The 15476-nt window shown below is 37.3% G+C and overlaps 1 protein-coding gene across 1 annotated transcript in view; it reads right to left on the bottom strand.

Moving 5' to 3' along the window:
• Etl1 (SWI/SNF-related, matrix-associated actin-dependent regulator of chromatin, subfamily a, containing DEAD/H box 1) overlaps positions 1-15476 on the bottom strand; it is a 308851-nt gene that overhangs the window by 190776 nt on the left and 102599 nt on the right. The gene's annotated exons all lie outside the window — the stretch shown is intronic.

The following is a 15476-nucleotide window of genomic DNA, read 5'->3' as shown; positions in this document are numbered from 1 at the left end:
CCATACAGATATCCAGAATTCTACAGCGCTATTAAATGACATAGTTATAGTTCGAAATGGCACATTAATTTCAAAATTTCTTATATTTGTACTTCTGAATATGTTAAGAAATTCATGTTTCATGTTTTGTACTTCTGAAAGGAATAAATAAAATAATAAATTTCAACATTCTAATTTTGCAATATTTTCAAAACTTACAAAATAAATAAACATTTTGTGTTATTCATATAAAAATACACAATTCACGTTATTTGTGTAAAAAGTGCAAAATTTCCATAATCATTCTCTTCTTGTAAATGTGAAAAATAAAGGTCCCTACTCATAATTCAGTTAACAGATTAACAAATTTGAATGAACTACCAATGAATTACCCATCACAAGGAGCAAATTTATAAGGCAAAACTTTTATTTGTTAAAAGTTAAATCTGCCTGCTGTTATTACTTGATGGATACAGTACCTTTGCATCCTCCTCTTGGCAGAGGCCAGAGCAAAGTGTAAAAAAAGTTATTGTCTTAACATACCACGAACTACTTTTACAGTTTTCGGAGACGCTGAGGTGCCGGAATTTAGTCCCGCAGGAGTTCTTTTATGTGCCAGTAAATCTACCGACACAAGGCACTTATGTTGCTTGCCTTTTATGAAAGAGATTAATGTTATAATTAACACAGTGAATTTTCTCTATTGAACTCCACTGCTCCACTATTAAAATAAGTACTCTGCTATTTACAGAGGTTAACGTTGCACATGCCAGCATATTCCTATATTCCTCTTTATCTATATATTTAAAACACTAGGCTAATTTTTGTGATCGCAAGTTTGAGATAACAGCTGAACTGATTGACGTAGTAAAGTATTCTGACAAAAGCTCTTGACCTGTAGATTTGGAGTGTATGTTTAAAAGCATATTTATTTATACTGAATATCCTAACAGTTTTTAACCATATTGTACACAAGTATATTAGGGTTACAGTTTTGATCAGTTTTTAATTATTGGTCCTTGACACTAAATTACTGAAGATGTGGTGAATGAACTTAAGGAACTATTTGTAGCAGCAGGATTTCCTAAACAGATAGTATAATGCCTTTGAAAGTTCCACATTACAATTGTCTAGGTGAAACTCAAGTTTGAATCTTATCCTTCCAAACATGCACAGCTTAACAGTAAATGGTCCACTGTTTGTGAAGATCAACAAAAGCAAAGCGTTGAAAGTAGCGCTTAAACTTTCCATGGCCGGAGAGAAACTGAGCGAGAATGAATTCGGGCCCTGATGTTCTGCACTGGAGTCGGCTATATATGTTGGGGAAAAAATAATTCTCTTGTGACAGACACTTTTGTACTTGATGTCCAGAGGTTGTTCCACTGTCTTATTAGATGTGTCTTGATTTGGGCTTCTATGTTTGAGGAGGAGGCTGCCTTTGTGAGGATGTCTGCCTTTTCATTTCCAGAAAAACTGGTGTGTCCTTGGATCCAGGAAAGACAGACGTGGAGGCAGTGGTGTGCTCTAGATCCTATAGTAGCAGCAGCTATTGGATTGACATTGTGCTTGTCGCTGATTGTGTTCAATGCAGCCTGCAAGTCACTCAGTATCTGAGCACTACTGCTGTTGTGTTCACACCACTCCGCAGCAGACTTGATGGCCCATAGCTCGGCTTGAAAAGCTGAGCAAGTGGATGACAATTTATATTGGCTTGAAAACACTTCCCTTTTGTTCGCATACTTTGTCAAATTCAGTGTTACTAGGTGTGCGAGAGCAGTCTGTGTAAATTTAGTAGTCATTGTCGAGCAAGCAGCTATTGCAAACATAAGTCTTGAAGATTCGAAGGTGACAGGATTCAAGGAAGTGACAGTTCTTCTTCACTGTGGTTTCAAGAATTGGTGCAGGAGATGTTATGTTTTTCTTCATTAATGTGAGCTTGGTTGTTCCAATGGCAGTAAAGAACAGGAGTTCTATTCCAGCAATGACAAGGGCTGCTTGTGTAGATATAGTGTGACAGGTAAGAGAAATTCAAAGCATCGACACAGACACCTCAAATTTTCACTTTTAAAATATATCTAACCTAAAAGAAATGTACATTTTCAAATACCTGTTTAGCATACCTGCCAACTTTACAAAACCAAAAATCAGGAGATTTTGATATGAAATTCAGAAAAAAATCAGGAGAAATCAGGAGATACAATTGGTCAAAACTGCTTATTCTACATGTCTTGTGCAATACAGTACTGCGATATATTTATAACAATTATTGTCTCAAAGCCAGACTGTTGCTATACGAGGCTACAAGCCTAAAAATTACACATCTCTATTCTCTCAAAGGAAGTATGTGAGTGAGATGATCGGTCTCTGATAAGCCTACCGAAAATAGCATGAACTCTGTTCCACATGTGTGAATCAGTCGTGCACTTAGATGCCATTACTTAGCAAATGCATATATTAATATACTGCATCAAGCGCCCGCGCGATTATGTGAAGCGCAATGCTATTTGGATCAAATAACTAGCTGATACACCCATGCTTCGCTACAGAATTCTCAGAAAGACTGTCCTTATAGTTTTCCCGACTGAAGTCAACATAGGTCATTACAATGATGCCAGTATGAATGTCGCGATTAAAAGCAATGTTGTCATATGAAATATTTGATAAAATGAAAACAGCACATTTCTCACTTTTAGCAAAAAGTACTACGGTGTCGATCTAACAGTTCAAAGTTTCAGAACTAGAATGACCAGGCTGTGTAATTATTCCACTTAAGTGTGCACACTGCTCATTTCCAATCACTGCCTCAGAGTAGGGATCGAATAGCTGGAATACTATGATGATCCACTGTGTTATGTACCAGTAGTATCAGAAAATTTATGAACCAGAGGAATGGCATGCTAAGGAAGAGAGAGATCTAACTCGCCACTCCCCAGCTACTTCCCGCCAATATTCAGGCAGGCTGTTATACTCGATACGCAGCAGTAATCCCAGCTATCGGAGATAAATGGCAGCAGAATACACAAAGCACATCACAACAAACAATGGTCAATGTAATGTTATTGTTGATCAATTTTATGAGCTTTCTATATTGGAGGCCTTCACATTTAGTTTTCTTCCAAATCGGTGATATTAGAGCATCTAATGTCAAGTGAGTCCTCCTTTCTTTCATGACAACCTCTTGTGTTATTTAAGCGACCGTTCCTTCCTGACTTTTTTCTCATCCTTATAATCATCTTCACAATTTAATCACCATCTTCACCAATATCATTATAGTCGGTACGGTAAAACTGAATGAGACACAAATAATCGGAAATTGTATTCTCTATAACTTTTGTTATGTAGCCTACTTTTCAACATGACCAGTAAGATAGGTAATGAAAAATTACATTTTTGGCACCTTCCCCTAAACTACCATTTCGAACAGAGTGAATAAAATTATTTATAGCGTAGACTGTAGTTCCTTATTCCCCGACATTACATAAAATTCTGTTCACCCATTTTCACGTACCTCGACGCTGATATGGACTTAGCAAAAAAATATACATATCCAAATTCATGAATATCTGTTATCAGAGCCGGTACGGTAAAATGTATAAGACGTAAAAAATAGGAAATTTAATAACATACAGTAATTTGAGTTGTGTAGTATTTATCGACACGGCCAATAATATCTAACAAATATTTGAGAATTAAATTTTAGGCCTTCCCCCAAACTACCATTTCACTCAGCGTGAATAAAATTATTTATGGCCTAGATTGTAGCGACTTACTCCCTGACGTTATATACCAATTTTCATTAAGTTATCTTCAGCCGTTTTCTCGTGATTACCGTGCGTGCGTAAGTACATACATACATACATACATACATACAGAAATTATGGGAAATTAAAACGTGCATTTCCCCTTGTTACTATGGTCACGACCAGTAATATTCAAATTCTGAGCAAAGTACAGAGATAAATTAAAATTAGTCAGAATTGTCTCCAAATGGCTTGTAAAATCTCTAGAAAAGTCACTAGTTGTTATCATTGATATTGTCACTAACTTACTAAGAAAGACTCAATATCTAGCGATTAGTCTCTTGAATCGACCAAAGAGAATGGAATCGACTAGACTGGAACACGAACATAGCACGCGAGAACGAGAGATTGACATTCGATATACGCGTCGCGATATGCAGGTTTCAATAAACACAGCACTTTCGCGCACATTTCTCGCATTAATCACAGCCGACTGGGTCCCTCGCTGAGTTCTTTATACCGGCCTTGACAATCGCTTATGAAGCCCAGCATAAAGCTGTAACTGGAAAGTTTCACCATAATGCCGCTGGAGCGCTGGCCTCCTACTCACTGACAGAAGCTGTATACCACAAATTGACATATTTCCACTTTTATTTATATTGTTTTGCTGTCGTAAATATTGACAATGTGTTTGCAATAAGGTGCTTGTTGGCTTGATAATTTGAGCTGATAGTTATGCGCTAGTGAGTTTAATTTTTTATTGTGTAGTGTGGGGATTATATTTTTTTAAATGTGTTTACAAAACTTGGAATTTGTGACATTATTGTGCACCTTTTTGTACTTTGAGCAGAAATTTTCTGCAAACTGCAAACAAGAACACATGTAATGAGTGGCTCAAACTGTTTTCTCGCTGTAACTTCGTCCTAAACAAGAATTTTAATTTATGTGCTAATCCATATTTTTTTTTTAATGGTGTAGTGATTGGCTTTGCTTTAACTGTGTTTGGAAATATTCAAATATGTATTGCTGTGTGCCTTTTTGTATTTCGAACAGGAAAAAAAGAGCAAAGGGACACTATCATTTCACGAATTCTCTGTAGACCAGGACAAAACTATGGAGTGGCTCAAAACAGGTACCGTAGCACTTTCATCTTAGTTTTCCGTTTCTAATTTGGGTATTTATCTTCTTTCTTTCTTAATATGTTCAACCTTCCAGGATTGGCTTTTCCTTCGGACTCAGCGAGGGATTCCACCTCTAACACCTCAAGGGTAGTGTCCTGGAGCGTGAGACTTCGGGTCGGGGGATACAACTGGGAAGGATGACCAGTGCCTCACCCAGGCGGCCGCAACTGCTATGCTGAACAGGCGCCATGTGTTGGGGATGGCAAGATTGGAAGGGATAGACAAGGTAGAGGGAATGAAACGGCCGTGGCCTTAAGTTAGGTACCATCCCCGCATTTGCCTGGAGGAGAAGTGGGAAACTATGGAAAACTACTTCGAGGATGGCTGAGGTGGGAATCGATCCCCTCTCCCCCCTCTACTCAGCTGACCTCCCAAGGCTGAGTGAATCCCGTTCCAGCCTTCGTACCACTTTTGAAATTTCGTGGCAGGGCCAGTAATCGAACCCGGGCCTCCAGGGGTGGCAGCTAATCACGCTAATCGGGTATTTTTTACCCCTAAATTTTTTCATTGAATAATCCTTTAGGCGGAGTCATATTTGCCATACGACAGCAACAACACAACACATTTTTATCCAAGATAATCTGAACTTTAACATTTAAACAAGTAAGAACCATTAGTATTATGATGGTAAAGCCAATGTATGAAGTGTTGTTACCTGAGCAATGAACAGTTTACAATGTATTTACTCAAAATACTTTTCTCTCACTGAATTTTTATTTAAAATTCTGCTTCTTCTTTTTCTTGCTATTTGTTTTACGTCGCACCGACACAGATAGGTCTTATGGCGACGGTGGGATAGGAAATGGCTAGGAGTGGGAAAGAATCGGCCATGGCCTTAATTAAGGTACAGCCTGATGTGAAAATGGGAAACCACAGAAAACCATCTTCAGGGCTGCCAACAGTGGTGTTTGAACCAACTATCTCCCGGATATGCAAGCTCACAGCTGCGTGCGCCTAACCGCACGGCCAACTCGCCCTGTATTTAACATTCTAGTGAAAGATATGAATGAAATGTAATGTGAAACTATAGTGTACATATCGAAATTAAAATTTAAACATGTTTGAGTCAAAATACTTATGTTATCCATACAAAGAATATAGAAAAAATAGGATTTTTATGTTTTGTCCAGCCCTTTTCCTGGGAGCAGCACTTGAAGAATTTTAAAACTCTAATTGAACAATGACTCTTAAACTCAAGGTTAACATCAGAAGACAAAAGTATTGTGGTAAGTTTTGCTATGTATTGTACCAGGTTGTAATTTGAATGTACAATAAGAGCTCAGCCAAGAGATCAAAGCAAGAATTCAGCATGCACATTCCCCACACTATTGTATGGAACAGAATGGTGGACTCTAGCCCAGGCCCTGTACAAGAAGCTAGAATCCTTTGAAATGTGGATCTATCGGCGGATGTTACGTATTATAATCTTTGAGCTTCTTTCCGTACTTATTGCAACTACTACACATATGTGTTATAAAATCTTTATTCATGAAAGAACGGCTGAGTTACGATGTCCGAACAGCTGTACGAGAGAAACTTCTCGTCTCTACTGCTCTGTGTGTGGAAGACAGCATGAGAGTGGGCAAGGTCGAGTGACGTCAGCGCCACATGTATCTCACCTCCCCGTAGAAACGACTCGAAATAGTAAGTATACTTCTCGACGACTTGACCGATAAATACGAGACTAACTCCAACTTGTAGCTCACATTTGAAATATACGACGTTACAAATTTGAGATTAATCCACCTAGTGGTTTAAAAGATATGACGAATTGAAGTTTGGAATGTATAACCACCCCTCTGTCGCCTGACTTGGAGAGCTTGCTTCCAGTCGGATATAAATAGGTCGACGACCCGAAGGTATAGTCAGAGTGTGTCTTGAACTGTACGACTCGATCATGACTAGACGTCATTATGCTCTGTCGCGCTTCGCAAGAGATATGAAAGTTATATTCTAGAACTTTGAATTTGTGCGAGGTCGTAGCAAGTGAAGTTTCAACCACGTCGTGACGTGTGAGATGATGTAAAGTTTTCTCAAACTGAGTTTTCGTCGTTTAAGATTTACGAGTGTCTTAACTAAATGATTTTACGATAGAGACTGTGCACTGAAGTATAATTGAGAATACCAGTGTTTAATTTACCATTTGACAGTATTGTGGACTTCGTTAATCTCTCATATTTTTGAACTTTGTCGTGATCATTGACAGTGACAGCATACCAGGAAATTGTGCGTGATAAACTGAACTTTCAATTTACGACAACATTAATTTTGAAACGCATTTCTCGTATACAATTACAATTGTGAACTGTTTGAAATACCATTCCACTCGAATATTCAATAATTAATAGGACTAAATGCGACTATTTTTCACGTATTTTCTCAAACTTTTGATTATCATCATAAGAAACGAACTGAATGTTAAGGACATTTTATGGCAATATTAGGTCATATGAACTCGTGTCATGCAAACTCAAAGCTGTGAACATTAGTATTCAAGAGACTATTATAGGAGTGATATTAATTGCATTTTCTTGAGTGTTTCATGGACCGTGATAGTTATTCTACGATTGAATTAAAGACATAATCAGTGATTATTATGAACTGTGATAGTGTTCAATTCATGTTTTATAAACTGCGAGTAAAAGACTGTGCTTTCCATTTTGAAAACGACCTCAGGTCATTACTGCATTAACTTGACTTATGGTTCAAACTGTAGAATAGACTGTGATATTCTGAGTCACGTATTTGATATCATAGAACAAAAGTGCGAGTACAAACTGTGCATTAAGACTTATCATAATTAAGAGTCCTACAGCTCGTTGTATTGTGCCAATTGAACTTTCCGTGTTTCAACATTTCTCTTTAAAAGAACATCGGAAATCTTGGCGAAGAGTCACGATATTACACTACGTAGAACATCATCTCCAGCGTGGGATTAATCGTGGTTTCTTCGTGGTATCCAGCGAGGGATTGATCGTGGTTTCTACGGGGGATGATAACGTGGTGTCTGCATGGGATGGAACGTGTTGCGCTGCTGGTGCCGAGTTTGAGTTCGGGTTGCACGCTGCAGAAAGTTCCAGTCACCAAGCCGCAGGACAGTACTTCATCAATCCTTATGAGCAGATTACAGGTGATATAAGTGTATTTCATATATTTTTGAGTGAGTAATTATACTTAGACACAGACTGACTTTTTAATAAAGCGCTCAATCATTCACAGTGCTACATTCGTCAAAGGAAAAGGGCTTTGTGTGGATTCTAATCCTACTGTTTATAATAATTGTAGGAGGTTATTCAAAAAGACTTCAGGTCTTATTTTGAACTGTAGGTTTCTATTCAAAGTTTGTGTAAATTGAATTCATTTCACTTAGATGAACTATAGGGCTTGCCATAAAACAAGTGCACTATTTTACCGTCTTATATAATTGGTTTAGATGAACTGTAGTAGTTTTCAGCAAGTGACTGAAAATATTTATTTGAACCATCAGATTGTTAAAGGAAGTGTGAGTTAATGTTATGTTTAATAATCTTAGAAAAACTTTAGGTTTGCATCACAAGTGATGGACTTATCATGCAATCTAGAAATTTGGTAAATCAACAAGTGGTTAAATGAAGTTCTATGTATAAAGTATTATTTTGAATTTGAGTCTATATAAGAGATCCCAGATGAACTGTAGGGTGTTTGAGATCTCAGAAAACTGGTATTCATTTTGGACATTATTAACATCAAGTGGATGTCTCAGAATATAACAGCACATATATTTCATTTTTGCATTCTGAAAAGATAGATTGAAAATTTAATTTTGATGAATCAACAGCAGGGTGATTTACTTGAGAATATCAATAAATCTTGTCAAAAATTTTAGTTACCATGTATTATTCGCCCTACGAAATTATCCTTCTCTGTACCTGCTCCAATAGTAACCGCACACAACCTGAGATCCTTCCCATGCTCTGGCCCCATAATCATTTCCCAGTACATTATCTAAATGCCATGATAATAAAAGCGATTACTATTATTCCTCACAGTTAAGGAACATCAGTTGGACTACTCCATCTCTATGCAGTTTCATTTCACAATGTTATTTTGACACACATCAATGAAAGTAGTCTTTAAGATTAATCATTTTAACAGTATTAGTCATGTAACATAATCTTTTATTCCCTAAATTAAGATAAATCGGCTATCAGAGTTAATATCACAATGTCAGCTGGACTACTCCATCTCTCCGCAGTTTCATTTCACGACGTTATTTTGGCACATATCAACGAAAGTAGCCTTTAAGATTAATCAGTTTTACAGTATTAACCTATGTAATATTCCCCATAACTCTAAATTACGATAAATCGGCAATCAAAGTCAATATCTTTTCCATAAAGAAGTATGCATTTCTACCGCAAATAGACAGGTTGCCACGCCACATGTCGAGCTGTGTAACTACTCCGATTACATTGTGTGGACCCGATTGTCAAGGCCGGTAAGGAGCTAGCTAGAGCGACGCATCAAGTAGGCCGTACATTAATAAACGTCGATATTTCGTTTGAAAGCGGCCAATAAGCGAACGACTTCCGGCCACTGGCGTAAAAGAGCTGAAATGGCAGGATAGGAAAACAAATGTTTGAAGTTCACCAAAAAATAAGCTAAAATCGGGAGAAATAATATAATAATCGGGAGGCGGGAAAAACTGTCGAAAATCGGGAGTCTCCTGCCTAAATCAGGAAAGTTGGCAAGTATGCATGTGTTATCGATTAAGAAAAGTCATTTGATCAAGTACAACATGATTGACTGCTAGGAGTGTTAAGGAAGATTGGTCCCGACTGCAGAGTCACCTGCATCATTGCAAACATGTACTGGAACCAGAATGCCACGGTCCACGTGGAAGACAGCCTGTCTGAAGAGATTGAAATCCAGCAAGGAGTCCGTCAGGGTTGTGTCTTATCTCCCCTCCTTCTTAATATCTACTCACAGACAATATTGGACGAAGCACTGGAGAGAGCCACTAGAAGTAATATGCATAACAACATTCGCTACAAAGATGTTACTATGCTGCACGCAGAGAGCACAAAAGATCTTCAAGTGTTGTTGGAGATAGTCAACACAGCTTGTAACAACTGGGGGGCTCAAGATGAGGTCCATCCAGGCTAGACTCATACTAGGCACTGAGGAGATAAAGCATATTCGGCAGTACAAGTACCTTGGTTGTAATTTGAATGTACAATAAGAGCTCAGCCAAGAGATCAAAGCAAGAATTCAGCATGCACATTCCCCACACTATTGTATGGAACAGAATGGTGGACTCTAGCCCAGGCCCTGTACAAGAAGCTAGAATCCTTTGAAATGTGGATCTATCGGCGGATGTTACGTATTATAATCTATGAGCTTCTTTCCGTACTTATTGCAACTACAACATAAAAATGATATGGAAGCCTCCACCTTATCGATACAATGTTTATTTACTATTGATTACAGTAAATCCAGTACCGGTTTCGACCCCTATGGGGTCATCCTCAGCTGTCATATATCAAACTAGTTTCAAAAACATCACATTACAAAGCGTTGCATATGCATGAAAACTGACCCAATTTGACAAATGATTAAAAACAAGTTAAATGTTCAAATAGTAAGAATAATAAAATGGGTCCTTTCCTCTTTAACTTTAAGAGTTACATGTTGTGAGAGGCATGTCACCTCATTATTTCGTTGATCTAATGAACATCAATTAAAATTTTTGCATTACTTATGTGTACTGATATTTGTGAAGTTGTTACTATTTATATAAACCCACTCACACATCCAACACAATAAAAATAGACTCTACCCATCCAAATACACACAAGAAAGCTGCATATTACAGTATGTTATATAGAGCATACAGCATACCACTAACAAAAAAAGATCTAAACAAAGAATTGAATTTAATCCATGAAATAGCCAGACAGAATGGATAGAAAAAAGAAATGATCAACAAGATCATAAACAAAATAAAAAACCAACCCAAAACCAAATTAACCAGAACCGAAAAAAGCAAAAAAGATTACGTACTATTCACCTATAACAATAGTCACATACATCCTATAACAAATATTTTTAAAAAACGAGGCCTAAAGATAGCCTATAAAACCACATGTAGCAATGTCAACATCTTACACAATGCTAAATCTGTTAACAATAAAAATCAATACAACCACTCAGGTGTCTATCGCTTGAAATGTAACGACTGCGAAGCCAGCTACATAGGGCATACCGGAAGGAACTTCCAGATACGATACAACGAGCACATTAATGCAGTTAAGCATAGACATTTTTCAGCCATGGGACAACATATCGAAGACCAAAAACATAAATTTACACGTATTAACAATGACATGCAAATCTTGAATACAAACCCCAAGAGCCCCCTTGCTCAGTATCTTAGAAGAATTTTACATAAACTTAGATCAATACGTCAACCCAAATTTCAACCTAAACGAAATTACGGAAAAAACCAACATTCTTTTTGATACAGTTATCCCCCTCCTAAAAAGGCATTATTTGAAAAAAAAGGTCAAAAAACAACATACCATACATACAAAAGAACCGTCTAAAGATCCCTCCCACTCTAGTTCCGCTCTCTCCACAGTCATCCCTCCCATCCCTCCAAACCTCCCCTCTACAGCCGCGAGCAACAGTCCCAAACTAACACGCTACAGATCTCGACGTGCAGCCGTGCAACGCACACAGTGTCAACACCCAACGTAAGTACAACACACACATACTTTACTCCTTACAGTTCAGACGCCGTTCTTTACACAATTTATTTCTATTTACAGACAATACGGCCTACAACATAAAAGAAGCCCTCACGCTATCACCCAAGACATCAAAATGTATATTGTTTGACACTTGACATAGTATAATGCCATACTAAGATGCACGCTGTAACTAAATAAACTTCAGCTCATTATACACAATTTTAACTCAGCATTTAGTACATACTGAGAATATAGTACACAGACAATGCATTCGACCGATTAAAAATTAAGACGTAATTCTTCATAACATCATTTAGAATCTTCAAGATATTTGTATCACCTGCAATATTATACGATCATCTGAAGAAGAAAACACTGGAATGAATTAAAAACAGTTAAAGTTTCAACATTAAATAGTAGCACTTCACAATACCTGTGTACTTACCATACCAACAGGAATATTGTAGTAACAACAAACATGTAACAAGTTAGAGTAGAAAGAGGACCCATTTTATTTTGTTTTTACTACTTCATTCATTCTTTAAACGGCCTGTTATATCGGGTCAACTTTTTATGTACATATAATTTTTTTAAACATTGTAATATCTCAATATCACAAATGTAAATAGTAACAACTTCACAAATATCAGTATACATAAGTAATGCAAAATTTTTTATTGATGTTCATTAGATCAACGAAATAATGAGGTGACATGCCTCTCACAACATGTAACTCTTAAAGTTAAAGAGGAAAGGACCCATTTTATTATTCTTACTATTTGAACATTTCACTTGTGTTTAATCATTTGTCAAATTGGGTCAGTTTTCATGCATATGCAATGCTTTGTAATGTGATGTTTTTGAAACTAGTTTGATATATGACAGCTGAGGATGACCCCACAGGGGTCGAAACCGGTACTGGATTTACTGTAATCAATAGTAAATAAACACTGTATTGATAAGGTGGAGGCTTCCATATCATTTTTATGTTGTAGGATGTTACGTATCTCGTGAAGTGATACAAAAGTGTTACATGTTAGCAACCTTTACTGTCCTTCAATGTAGTCACCAGCGTTGGGTATAACTTGTTGCCAGCGATGTGGAAGTCGTAGTATACCTTTAGCAGAGCTTGTTCTGTTGATGGTGCGAATGGAGCGCTCTACTGCCTGTTGAATCTCTGCAACAGTTCTGAAGCGAATGCGAGCTCACAAATCGTCTGGTTTCGATCACTGTCCAGTAAGTAAACTCTTTCAAGATTAAAAATATTGTGTCCACCTATTCAATACAAATATGTATTTTTAGTGGTTAAATTCTACATGAATTAAACACACCAGTTAGGGACATGTTTTGCCCTAGTTATGGGCATCTTCAGCCTATATTAAACTTAAGGTCAAGGATTAAAACTATAACATTGGAACTTATAGTAAACTAATTTAATCTAAATACAATTGTTTTATGCTATTTACATAGTTTACAATATGTACAATATGTACATTAACTTTGCCAGAATTTATGAACAATGAATTAACTTATTTTATTATGACTAGACTTCCAATTGTGGATTGGATTGATCAAGGTGTGAATTGGGGTTTCTCAAATTGTATTGGCTAGAATTTATCACTGCGTGAGTTGGGGTTTCTTCAACTGTTCGTAAGAACTTTTACAAAACCAGAATCTTGGTTAAAATCGTTAATATTCAATTTATAGTCCACATGTAGTTGGAATGAATTCCTTTCCAACGGAGACAATATTTGGGTAAAAAATAAATGAAACTTATAAAATTGTAAATTTCTTTTTGTATGTTGCTTTAATTTCATTTCTTGACTAGACTTCCAATTGTGGATTGGATTGATCACAACGTGAATTAAGGTTTCTCAAATTGTATTGACTAGAATTTATCACTGCGTGAGTTGGGGTTTCTTCAGCTGATATGGTCGCCTGAGTCGTAAGAATTTTAACAATACCAGAACCTTGGTTAAAGTCATTCATGTTAGCAACGAACAAAAAGAAAGCCCTCCTAAATTTACAATTTTATAAGCTTCATTTATTTTTGGCCCAAATGTTGTCTCCGTTGGAAAGGAATTCATTCCAACCACATGTGGACTATAAATTGAATATTAACGATTTTAACCAAGATTCCGGTTTTGTAAAAGTTCTTACGAACAGTTGAAGAAACCCCAATTCACACCTTGATCAATCCAATCCACAATTGGAAGTCTAGTCATAATAAAATAAGTTAATTCATTGTTCATAAATTCTGGCAAAGTTAATGCACATATTGTACATATTGTAAACTATTGTAAACTATGTAAATAGCATAAGACAATTGTATTTAGATTAAGTTAGTTTACTATAAGTTCCAATGTTATAGTTTTAATCCTTGACCTTAAGTTTAATATAGGCTGAAGATGCCCATAACTAGGGCAAAACATGTCCCTAACTGGTGTGTTTAATTCATGTAGAATTTAACCACTAAAAATATATATTTGTATTGAATAGGTGGACACAATATTTTTAATCTTGAAAGAGTTTACTTATTGTATCTTCAATACGGAACAAAATGAGATTAGTTACTTGTAACACTGTCCAGTAAAGCGCGCTCGTAGGACGACCTGCCCGATTAATGTCCGCCACAGTTTGCTGACCATTGTTGAAGGCTTTTACCCAACGCGCCACTGTTCTGTAAGGCAATGCAGATTCCCCGCAAGCCACTTGAAGACCTTGAAGACACTGTCATGCTGTATGACCTCTGGCAAATTTTTTTTTTTGCTATTTGCTTTACGTTGCAGTGACACAGATAGATCTTATGGCGACGATGGGATAGGAAAGGCCTAGGAGTTGAAAGGAAGCGGCCATGGCCTTAATTAAGGTATAGCCCCAGCATTTGCCTGAAAATGGGAAACCACGGAAAACCATCTTCAGGACTGCCGACAGTGGGGTTCGAATCCACTATCTCCCGGATGCGAACTCACAGCTGGGCGGCCCTAACCACACGGCGAACTCGCCCGGTCGGGCACATTCAATCTTGATCCAACTCCGTTGTTCCTGTTTGGAAAACATAGTAACAACATTACATTAGACCGCTAGCTCACAAGTGACTGTGTTTCTCTCGCTTATGCACATGCAGGTGATGTGGGAAGGGGAAGACCATTTGCTCTGAGGTAAGGTAGGTATGTAACCAACGTGTGCTATCAGCGACAATATTAGATTCCGTTGCAAAGTGTCTCCACAGCAGTGTTGCCACTATTTAAGTTCCAACCCTCATATTTAACAAACAGAAATTAGACAAAGTGACAGTTCTCAGAGGAAGACAAAACAGGGCTCTTCCAAATAACTGTTCTTTGTCTGCACCACAATGAAGGAAGCACAGAAATGGCATCACAGCAAACTTGAAATGTGGTTAGGGATGTAGACTAGTCAAAAGAACGTGCTGTACTAAGGTAAGGGTATCATGGCTGTGAGGGCACACACAAGTCACTGTTTATTTTAGTGTGCTCTATAGTTACCTACAGATATATTAAGAAAAACTATCTCATGTGTTCATGAGCTGTGGACCATTCTACTATGGAAATACTATATAAAACAAGCTAGAAATTCTGTTTAAGTTGAAAAATTGCATTATTTTCCCACCTAGATTACCAAAATTACACACGATGGTAGAATTTAAACTTGCTATCTACTGAATGCAGCATATAGCTAAAATTATGTAAAGGTTACCATCACAGGGGTGGGAATGTTTTAACAGCTAGTCCCAACACCCTGCCTTACATTGCTTACTGTCTGTAGCATGTCTGGATAGTACAACAAACCAGCAAGGACGCTCTTCATCAGCGCATATGTCCAAC

Source organism: Anabrus simplex, chromosome 2 (assembly GCF_040414725.1).
Source record: "Anabrus simplex isolate iqAnaSimp1 chromosome 2, ASM4041472v1, whole genome shotgun sequence".
In the NCBI taxonomy this organism is placed as follows: Eukaryota; Metazoa; Arthropoda; class Insecta; order Orthoptera; family Tettigoniidae; genus Anabrus; species Anabrus simplex.
The sequence above is the reverse complement of the archived record's forward strand: the minus strand, read 5'-3'. Positions and strand labels throughout refer to the sequence as shown.